Source organism: Cygnus atratus, chromosome 14 (genome assembly GCF_013377495.2).
Source record: "Cygnus atratus isolate AKBS03 ecotype Queensland, Australia chromosome 14, CAtr_DNAZoo_HiC_assembly, whole genome shotgun sequence".
Taxonomy (NCBI): domain Eukaryota; kingdom Metazoa; phylum Chordata; class Aves; order Anseriformes; family Anatidae; genus Cygnus; species Cygnus atratus.
The window spans coordinates 18,648,729-18,660,034 of record NC_066375.1 but is presented as its reverse complement, the minus strand read 5'-3'; positions in this window follow the sequence as shown (position 1 = coordinate 18,660,034).

Below are 11,306 nucleotides of genomic sequence, written 5' to 3'. Positions count from 1 at the left end.
AAATACATTTTATTTTGGAAAAAAAAAAAAAAAGTGTTGTAGAGACCCAGAGGTTATCTTTTAGTCTAACTTTACTCATTGCTCCACAGACTAATTTTCTATTTTGAATACACTAATGTCTGTAAGAATTTTCTAAAAACTTTAGAACTGGTTTATGCACAAAATGATAATGTTTAGAAGTTATAGGAAAAAAAGTCACAATGAAGCTAAATTTTGTACCCAGTCTTCTTTGTTTAAAAAATATTTGAATATGAATTTACAGAAAATCCAGAGTTACTAAATAGTCATTATTTTCTTGGAATGTAGTATTTCAATGTATAAAATAATGGTAAATTCCTAACTGTAAGGTTCTATCAGCACATTAAAAATACACTAACAGCTCTTGGTGTTTGATACCACATTTCAACATCATTGCAAAGACTACTGATTTTGCTTCAAAGGAGATTTCCATGTGGACAAGGTAGGGAAGGGTTTGTCCTCCACATTTGTTTGAATAGTAGGAAGGGACTATGTATTTACCCAATTAAATGCTTTGTAGACAAACAGTTCATATTCAATCATATTCAACATCAATAATCATAATGCTAAGTTATATCTTAGAATAAATGTAATTACTTACAATTAATGTCAGTTCATAAAAATACTAGTTATGGTCCAACAGTAACCAAACAAGATATGCAGCAATAAGAAAAGATAAATACAAAAAAAAAAAGGATTCATATATATATAAGCATATGGATATGTATTTCTGTAGATAATATAAATAGTATTAAATAAATATATATTAATTTAAAGGAGATTAAGGGAGATGGTGGGATTTTTTTTTTTTTTTCCCAGTATTTTTGACTGCATTGCAATTAGAAGATCAGGAGCTAAGTTTTAAAGTTTCTGTAAAATGGATTTTTTTTTAATGTGCAAGAAAGGACATGGGGGGAGGGGGTAGGTAGGCAGTTACCTTGAGCTGTCACACGCTTGTAATACATTATTCAAAATTGACCTAACTTTCTACATATCTAAGTAAAAAGAATGGATTGAGTTTAGCCCACAAACCCTCAAATGGACAGAATGTGGCATCAGAGTTTTCAGATACATAATCTATGCAATGGGACACTAGATCATGCACTATTGTGACAGCAAGAATTGAATAAATCCATGAAATGTACATATAAAGATGAAAGTCCTCGCCATGGTTTGGTATCAAGTACTGTCCAGTGTTTTGATATTTTGATGTATCACATTACCAACTCAGTGTCTCTCTTGTACTTATGCAAACAAAATTCAGAAGTGACTTTGTCATTGCTTAGATTATTACATTCTTGTTTCTCTTCCTGTTCATGACAAGAAGAGCACTCCTCATCTACTTATCCACTTTTCTTTATAAGTTATTCTTACAGGATTCACCTTTAATCAGAAAACAAAGTATTTCAACTCTCCACGTAAATGCTGTCCATCACCTGGCTTTACGGAGAACCCTACAAAGGAAAAAGTCCTTTATCCAGAAGTAGAATGAGTAGAGACTTGGGCAGTAACTATTCCATTCGTCATCACTTCGTCAACAAAATCAGTACTCAGCCATGCCTGGAGTGGTGCTTGCGTTAAAAGATTATGGATCCGCAGTTTTTTTCCAGATAGCAGTTTGACACAAATCAATTGCATATCAGCAAAGTTTGTTGGAAGTAAAAGTTACTGATAAACCATGAATGAGACTCAGACATGCTTTCTGGTATACAAGTCTTAAAACAGTTTGACCAAGACAAATGAAGGAATCCAAAGAAACCAAAACCACCCATACAATTTTAAGGGAACAAACAAAATCAAACACAGATGAGGAAAAAAAAAAAAAGAATCCTGTGTATTTACTGTAGTTTTATGAAAGTAGGCCAACATTGCAGAACTTCTTAAAACAGAAATGGGCGTTTCAACTAAATCCCTTTGCAATGCACTTGGATTTTTATCAGGTCAAAGATGTCAATAGTTCATGAAAACATGGTCTGACATCAGTTATGACTGGACTATTTTTAACTTTATAAAAGTGATCTTTAATGGTTTTAAGGTACTAAATCCTTTACATGCCTTAAGGAGCAAATAAGCCTTCTTTGGGCCATACGTACTTACCTATTTAAGCATTATTGCAAAGGTTGTTTTGTGTTTCTTTTTTTTTCTCCCACTAATACCTGATTCATTTATAATAATTTTTTCATATAGCAGATAGAAAATTAAATAAAATTAGCAATCTGAAACTCTTTACTGGAATATTTATGTCTACTCTTCATGTACATTTAAAAAAACTACATTACTATAACTGACAGCTTTGCTTTGGTGAAAATAAGGATATAGCTACTGTTAGAAGTTGACCTTTCTAAGGGCTGTGAACTCTGTGTGTTTATTTAACCTACCTGGAAACAAGGTGTTCCCAATAGAGATGTGGGGGATGATTAGAAGATTAAAAATTTGGTTCTCTGCTAAGAAGTCAGAGGTTCTACCCTGTGGTGGTTTTACTTGGTTGGACGGCCGAGCTCCACCACAACTGCTCTCTCACTCCCCCTCCTCAAAGAGGAACGGGGAGAAAATACGATGAAAAGGGCTCAAGAGTTGAGATAAGGACGGGGAGATCACACTAATTATCGTGATGGGCAAAACAGACTCAGCATAGGGAGGTAGTAAGATTTATTACCTATTACTAACAAGCTAGAGAAGTGAGAAACAAAGGAAAGAAACCAAAAGCACCTTCCCCCCTATCCACCCTCTTCCACCTCCTCCCCCCGAGCGGCACAGAGGAATGGGGGTTATGGTCAGTCTATAGTGCCGCATCTCCGCCGCTCCTTCTCAGTCACTCTTGTCCCCTGTGCTGTGGGGTCCCTCCCATGGGATGCAGTCCTTACTGAACTGATCCGGCGTGGGCTGCCCACAGGCAGCAGCTCTTCAAGAACTGCTCCAGATATGGGTCTGTACCACGGGGTCCATCCCTCAGGAGCAAGCTGCTCCAACCTGGATCCCCCACGGGCAGCAGCTCCTGCCAGGTCACCTGCTCCTGCATGGTCTCCTCTCCACGGGCTACAGGTCCGGCCTGGAATCTGCTCTGGCAGGGGTCTTCCACGGGCTGCAGTCTCTGTCGGTGCAGGTCCACCTGCTCCACCGTGGTCTCCTCCACAGACTGCAGTGTGGAACCCTGCTCCACCGTGGTACTCCACGGGCTGCAGGTGGACAGGCTGCTTCACCATGGTCCTCACCACAGGCCGCAGGGGACTTCTGCTCCGGTGCCTGAATCACCTCTCCCCCTCCTTCTTCACTGACCTTGGCGCCTGCAAGGCTGTTCCTCACTCCTCTCACTCTCCCAGCTGCTGTGTGGCGCAGTGTTTTTTATTTTTTTTTTTTTTTCCCCTGTCTTAACTATGCTGTCACAGAGGCACAAAACAACATCACTTATTGGCTCAGCTCTGGTCAGCAGTGGGGCCCTTGCCAAACATGGGGCAGCTTCTAGATCCTTCTCACAGAAGCCCCCTGCTACCAAAACCTTGCCACGTAAACCCACTACGTACCTCCATGTAAAACAAAGTATAATAAGAGACAATGCTAAAACTAATACTATGCTATTTACTTTCTGCTCTTCCTGACTACGAAGTGATCTGACTTGACTACTATTTAAGTCAATGGAGAACATTTATGATCTCATTGGGGAAATTATATTAGAGTCTTTAAGTTCCTTATACTAGTCTGTAGGAAGGATTTGATTGTGATGATGTGACAGACTGGAAATAACGAGAAATAGAATAGTTCTTTATCCAAAGAGGTGAATTCTACTGCAAACTCTTTTTTTTTTTTTTTTTTAATAGGCAGAAATATGTATGAAGGAAAAGATCCTTTGTGGTCAGTAAATGTAAATATTGTATATTCTCAACTTCTAAGAATTCATACATTCTTTATGGGTTAAAAGTTGACATATTCCCCTCCCCCCTAACCATGTTTTAGATGAGTAAAAACTTCCATTTCCTTTCTTATCCAGTCTTCACATAAAAAACATCATTAATTGTTTGCTATGGAAATCTGCATGGAACTCTATTCAAAGGGAAAAATAAATTTTATTTGTAAGCTTTAACAGTTTTAAATTTTATCCAAATACATTTTACTTTGAAACACTCTTTACCCTTTTAGCATGTTTTCCTACATGAACTAAATGAATCTACTTGAACAGAGGCCTTTTAAACAATTATTGGAAAAACAAAAGTTTCTAAGGTGTTACTAAGTTACTCCAAATCAGCTTCGCAGTGCTAAAGGAGTAGCTGGATAAGTATTGTGAACACACGCGAAACCCAGAGTGCAGACTCTGAATAACCTACCGATGTACTGTGATGGCAGCATGTAGTAGGGGAACCAGGTGCAGGATTTTTTTTTTTGTCAAATAATTTAATTCAAAACATTTAAAATAAAGCATTATTACAACAGTAAAGAAAGAAAAACACACACAAAATATTAAAACAAACAATCAATCTAACCATTAAATCTCTCTCAATACAAGTGGAAGCTTGTGAGCAGAGTTGTCTGTGATGGGCACATGGTTCCTTCCGTGAATGAAAAATTCTACTAATGGAAGCCAAAGCTTAAAACATGGACTGAGGGCAAGAAATGACGTTATCTTTTTTATCTTTAAAATGCAAACCTAGCATGGAGAATTTAGCATTATCTGAACATTTACCTGAATGATTTCTGAACCTTTCTTCATTTTCTTATGTTTTTATGCAGGCTTTGCTTTAAGGAGTAAAGTGCTGAATAAAATTCACAGGTGGAACAAGACCATAACAACACTAAATATGATCTCCATAAAATAGTTCAAAACATTTAATAGTGCAGCAAGCACAGAATTCCTCTTTTCAAATTATTACTTCCAAATATAAGAAATCTAGAAGCACATCATCTGTCTAGCCTTGTATTTGAAATCATTTGACGTTTATATTTTAAGTATAGTTACTGTATCTCTCTCAAAAAAAAAATCTGTGTCCAATTAGGTGGACAGAGCCTTGCTGATAGTCAGCGTGCATGTGTCTGACAGCTGGAGTCAGACTTGATGCTTTTAGTACTAACTAGATTATTTTCATCATTATTTTCATATTATTTACATCAGTATGAAAATGTAGGAAGTTTTGCCCTTGCTACTCTAAGGACTTTATTCTGATCTTCTAGCACCATGAAAGCAAAGTAACTCTGCTGAAGCAAACCGAACAAGACCAAAGAGAAAGGAATTAACTGAGACTGAGGTGCCATATTTAAGAAGCTGCTTTAAATGCCATTTTTTTAAGTCTATGTAATAGCTCAGTTGTAATAGCACTATACTGCTTAACTCTAATATGGAACAACCTATTACAAAAAATTACCTAAATCCATTTACCATAGATAGAGATGTCTAAAAAGACCAGCTAAAGAAAAGCAGTGTCCACAACTTCCAGTAATTATATGAATTAAGGCAAATGCATTCTTAAAAGCTATATTCAGAAATGCTTGCTATTATAGTACATATTTTTTAAAGACTTGAAAGAAAAAAAAAAAAAACAAACCTCCCTCCCTCCATGTACCCTGTGAAAGCAACACAACGAAATTTTAACAGTGAATAAAGGACAAAACCCTTCCTGGTAGGGGAACTTAGAAACCAGAAAGAGCACAGATGTGTTTAGGAAGCTCTGTATACAATGTACCTATTAATATACTATTAATATACTTCTATTCTGCAAGCATACAAGTATTCTGTAGCAGAAAATGACTTTCTACATCTGAGATCTCTTCATTAACAGCTGTTTATGGAGCAGTCACAGGAGTATTACTGTGTGCTTGAAATAAATTAAAACTACTGGCTAATTGTCCTCTATTCAGGACCAGTAAGCACCAAAGTGAGTTTAAAAGCTAAGTCAGTTTAAAACTCTTAATTCCAGTTGTACTAGAAGTTAAGATTCACAAGATACCAACATTCTATGTCTATCATAAGACTGGAAAGTAGTTTGCTTACAAGGTATCACTACATTAGGGGCCGATCAAGGAGTCATGACTTTTCTAAATGAGCACCTCAATGTTCTGAAATCACCAAGAAAATATTCAGGTCAGTGATGTGCAAATGTAAAATTTTTTCTCTCTAGGAGTTCCATTTAAAGATGCAGCAATCTCAAAACATCTCCCATGACACCCTAACATGGAAAAAAAAAAAAAAAACAACTGACACATCAAATTGTAATGGTTCTGATTTTAGTACTAAGAGGAGAAGGCAAAACAGGATTTTGTTACTTACATAGTTCTACAGGAGAGAGTTTGGCCATCAAGATTATTCAAATTCATGTAATTTGTAATGGTCTCTGAGAAAGCAATCTGCTAGTAACATACAAATTAAGACAAATTCAATAACTGAGCCCATCTCCTTTTTGGCCATACTACTCACATTGCTTTGAAGGCTGAAGAGATGGTAAAGATGATGGCATGGTAACAGGGAAAGCCTGGACCTAGTGATTTTGCTGTGGTACTGAAGGACGGTGGGTGTTCTAGGTCCTCCGCATCACTTGAACTGCAAAAAATTGGACTTGAGTACGATATGAATACTTGCTACTAAACGTACTTTAGTTGGCATAGAATGTTTCATGACAACAAAAACATCACATGAAAATAGCGTCGATTACATTTTAATATGGAGAGTCCCTGAGATTTAGGAGTCTCTCTGGTCCTTTCCAACTTGATGTCATATATTGACAAGACCCACAAAACCAGTTAAACAGAGAGTATTCAAGTCAGCACAACTCTGCTTTACATGGTTTAATAAATAAACGCACACACTTGTGAAGCTTCAGAAATTGTTAGGGAACTGTTTTCCTCAGTCAGTTTTCATATTTTTCTGTTTATGTTTCTAGATACTTAAATAAAAATCTGTTAAGGTCAACACATAGTAATCAGTAGTGACACCAAACTACATCATCCCTGCTTAATAATACAAATATTACATATATATTTATGTATATATACATAATATAAAATATAATAATACAAATTATTACAAATTTATTAATACAAAGGCTTTCTATGCATGAAACGTGAATTCTTCTATCTCAGAGGAATGCCAAGTATGGTTGTTATTTCTGCAAAGTGCAACGTGTCCCATGCCAAGCAAGGCTCAGTTGACGCCTGGATGAAGTGACCCCACAAAGGCTCCTGGATAGGTTCTCCAGTAGAAGGGTGAGGAGGCAGGAAATTTTGCTCTGATTAGACTCAGGGCAAAAGTGGTTCTTGCACTAGAAAGTTTAAACCTAGAACTGGGCAGCAAAAATCATCCTGCCTTCCTTTCCTGGGAGATTTTGATCAATATAGATTAAACCACAACATTCATGTAAGTTATTTGGTGATTTTATTAAAACCAAAAAATTAGCCTTTGAAACCTCCTTAATTTTAATCCTTTTGACTAAAGTGGTTTAGGTTTGGGTCTAAATGCACCCCCACTCCCACCACACCTTCCCTAAAGAAAGCAGATGTTTTTTCATGTGTAAAAAAAATCTCCAGTGGACAAATGTTTTGTTTGGTGAAGAGACCAATTTTCCACTGAAAAACAGTATCAACAGAAATTAATCTGAATTTTAACTATAACATAGTCCAGACGGAAGAGAGGTGGGAAGTAAAAGACATGACGCTCAAGGAAGTTGCTTCTTTCATAAAAATCACACACAGATCATTTAGTTAAGATGTACAGTACACCTGTCCAGAACACTATCCCTGGGAGGGGACAGCATTTAGTATTAAGAATTTTAGAGGGTAGGAACTCTTACTTTGAGAGCAGACATTTTCACTCTCACTTTTGAAAACGCAATGGTTCCTGCTCTAAGTGTGAAGAAGATGAAACGAAGAAAACCGAGTGTGCCCTTAGGACTGGGAGGGAGGTCACTGTCCCCACAGCCGCCCACATGGTGCCATACTCTGCACATGCGGCCAGAACCTCCCTGACACCCTGCCTGTGTTTTGGCTGTGGCTGAGCGCTGCTGGCACAGCACCAAGGCTGCCCTAGCATCAAGGCTGCTGGTCCACTGGTCCAACCTGCCCACCCACTGGCCAGGAGGCTGGGGGTGAGCAAGAGATGCAGAGGGGACACAGCCAGGATGGCTGACCCAAGCCGACCAAAGGGATGTCCCATACTGTGGGACATCATGCGCAGCAATAAAAGCCCCGGCAAAAACAAGGCGGGGAAGTGGGGGTGAGGCTCTCATTAGGAAAGCGTGGGTTTTCTTGAGAAACCGCTGCGCACATTGCTACTTCACAGGAAACAGCTGAACATCACTTGCTGAGAAGTAGAGAATATTTTTTTTTCAACTTGCTTCTGCACAGCTTTTTTTTTTTTTTTTTTTTTTTTTTCTCTTTGATTAAACTGCTTACCTCAACCCATGACCTTTTGTTCTCCCACGCACCCCCCTGGTAATTTCTGCCCTGTCCCCTCCTGAGGAGGGGCAGAGAGAGAGCAGTGTGGTGGTGCTTCACTGCCCATCGGCTCTTAGACCACCTCAAGAGCCCCCTGTAACAGAACCGTGCACCAACTGCAATACAAAAATGCACATAGCTCCAGAAGTAGAGTACACAGGTACATGGTGGCAGCTGTCCCAGATACTGCCCGAGATACAGATACAAAATACAACCAGAGACTTACCAAGAGACTTTTGAGAAAGGGCACAAACTGAGTGAACAAAGTAGCATGAAGCTGTCAGCAATGTAATCTAGTCGATCTAAGGATAAAAGCAAGAGGTGCGGATATTCACATACAATGAATTCACGTAAGAATTATGACAGATTTCCAGAGAATGCTTACAGCCTGACTTACACAGCTAAAGATCTGATTCAGATATGGCCTGGAGCAGGGCGAATACGCTGTTACGGGTGACAAGCTGCTGCTGGTGAGGATAAGAGGGACGTGCAGCTGTGGCTCTGTCACAACTGTGACAGAAAGCAACCCTGACTACTTCAGTCATCAAATTATCTTCCTCCAAGTTTGCCAAAAAGCTTCCTCTTGCTTAGAAAGTGTCCAGGGACACCCAGTCCTGTGAAAACAACTGTTTCAAAAGTTCTTTGGTTGCTCAGTATCACAACAGATTTTTTTTTCTTGTTCATTACATTAAAACATAAGAGCAGCAGATAGCTTTTAATGTGTTATGTCGCATACGTATTCCTGTGGGTTTATGATAAGACTGTAGCCATCGCCTGCCATCATCCACTCAAGCCCGTGGCAGTCAATCTCCGAGCATTTCTCATCTCTATAAAATGTGGTTTCCAGAATCTCATTCTCATCATTTCAAACTGCACTCACAGAATTTTCTTCCAAAATATTAAGGCTATTTTCTTTCATAACTCCAAAAACCTGAACTTGCTCTATACAATTACTTCATCTTTTTCCTTTTCCACATTAAGGAAATCTTTCTACACATGGCTGTATAATACAAATGATTACTTTATAACATTTTTGTCAACTGCTGAATATATTACTCAAGAACAGGCTTTTGTTACTGCTGAACCAGCTCTAGAAATAGTGAAATAACGTGCACCAAGTAGTTTTATCATACCTTTTAGTTTTATAAAATGAAATAATTTGGGAATGCTTTTTTTTTTTTTTTTCCCCATACAATAGACTGTGCTCATTTCAGGGCCAGCATATTCTTATTATGAAGCACTTTCATAAATGCATTACCATGAGGAGGCTTTAAGACCAGCATACATCTCCTGATGGCTATTCTAAAAGTCGAAAGTATTCCAGAGTACGATGCCATCCACATAGTTAAGGGCAGGCAAACGATCACCCTATGCCTAAAACCCACAGTCCTTTTGGGGCACACAGTCAAACCATTATTTTGCTGTAAGATTTACAGACGTGCTTTGTAAAAGCACAACGGTACCAAAATAAGCTAAGTCAACAATTACTTTTAGATCTTAAACAGCTCCTATCTTACTATAATATCCACTTGCATCCAAGACTATTAATTTGGTTTACTAGCACATATTTATCATATGAATAGAGTTTTATGTCCAGCTTAGAATGCGCAGTTTTGGAGAGGACTATTTACCACTGCAGTATTATTTAACTATAGGACTGTTTTCCTTGAGGAGAGATGAGTTCTTAACTTTTTATGGCACATACTCTGGGGGAAAAAAATCACCATCATTTATTTGAGTTCTATCATTATCTTACAGATGTTAAAACACACATGATCTGATACTAGAAACTATTTTATGGAACCTAGGTACCACGGAAGAACTTTTCTCCATTTGCACCATACATCCTCAGTTTTCAATCTGTATCAGTCCTTACTACTAATTTAACCGTCTCACGAGGGGGAGTGGAGAGGCAGGTGACCTATTCTCCATTATCACCAGTGATAGGACCCGCGGGAATGGTGTTAAGCTGAGGCAGGGGAAGTTTAGGCTAGACATCAGGAAGAGGTTCTTCACCGAGAGGGTGGTTGCACACTGGAACAGGCTCCCCAGTGAAGCAGTCACTGCACCAAGCCTGCCTGAATTTAAGAAGAGATTGGACTGTGCACTTAGTCACATGGTCTAAACTTTTGGGCAGACCTGTGCAGTTCCAGGAGTTGGACTTGATGATCCTTATGGGTCCCTTCCAACTCACGATATTCTATGATTCTATGATCTCATAGGAAGCTCTAAAAGGGAGACAAGCAACTCAAGAGGATAAGAGGTAAAGACATGCCAAGTTTCCATGAAATAGGAAGATACCACTCATGAAACCCAAGATTCTAAATCAGTGTCAATCTAACACATTCACAGAAAAGAAGTGTCTCTGAAAGTCATTTTGTAATCGGCTCCAAATGCAGACATTCCCAGTAAATCCATATTGATTTCCTGTTACATAATCACATACATGCCTCAGATGACGTGGCAGTTGTCACTTTGTTCTATGGTACAGTACAAATCCTCAGAGGTACTTTTCCACAATAGTTTCCTTCAAGGGCTCGTTTCTACCTTTTCATTTCTAAATGTTTTGATTAAAATACTGTTGATGTTCCTGTAATATATAGATCTCTTATTTAGCTTAGAGACACACTTGGGTTAATCTGTTGTTTCAGCGTATGCCAGTTAAGCACCCATAATGCATGGTTTATTGACTAAAATGCCAGTGGCTTGCTGGGACCAGGCAGTCTTTCAGATCAGGAAGAGCTGGCGCACTTAAGTAATAAAGTGACGCTAGAGTTGTTTTCCGTACTGCGTGTGCCAGCTGAATACACAGATTAATTAACCTCATGACAGAGTAATTATGCAAAAAATGTAGTATGTAAAGGAGATGTTTCCAG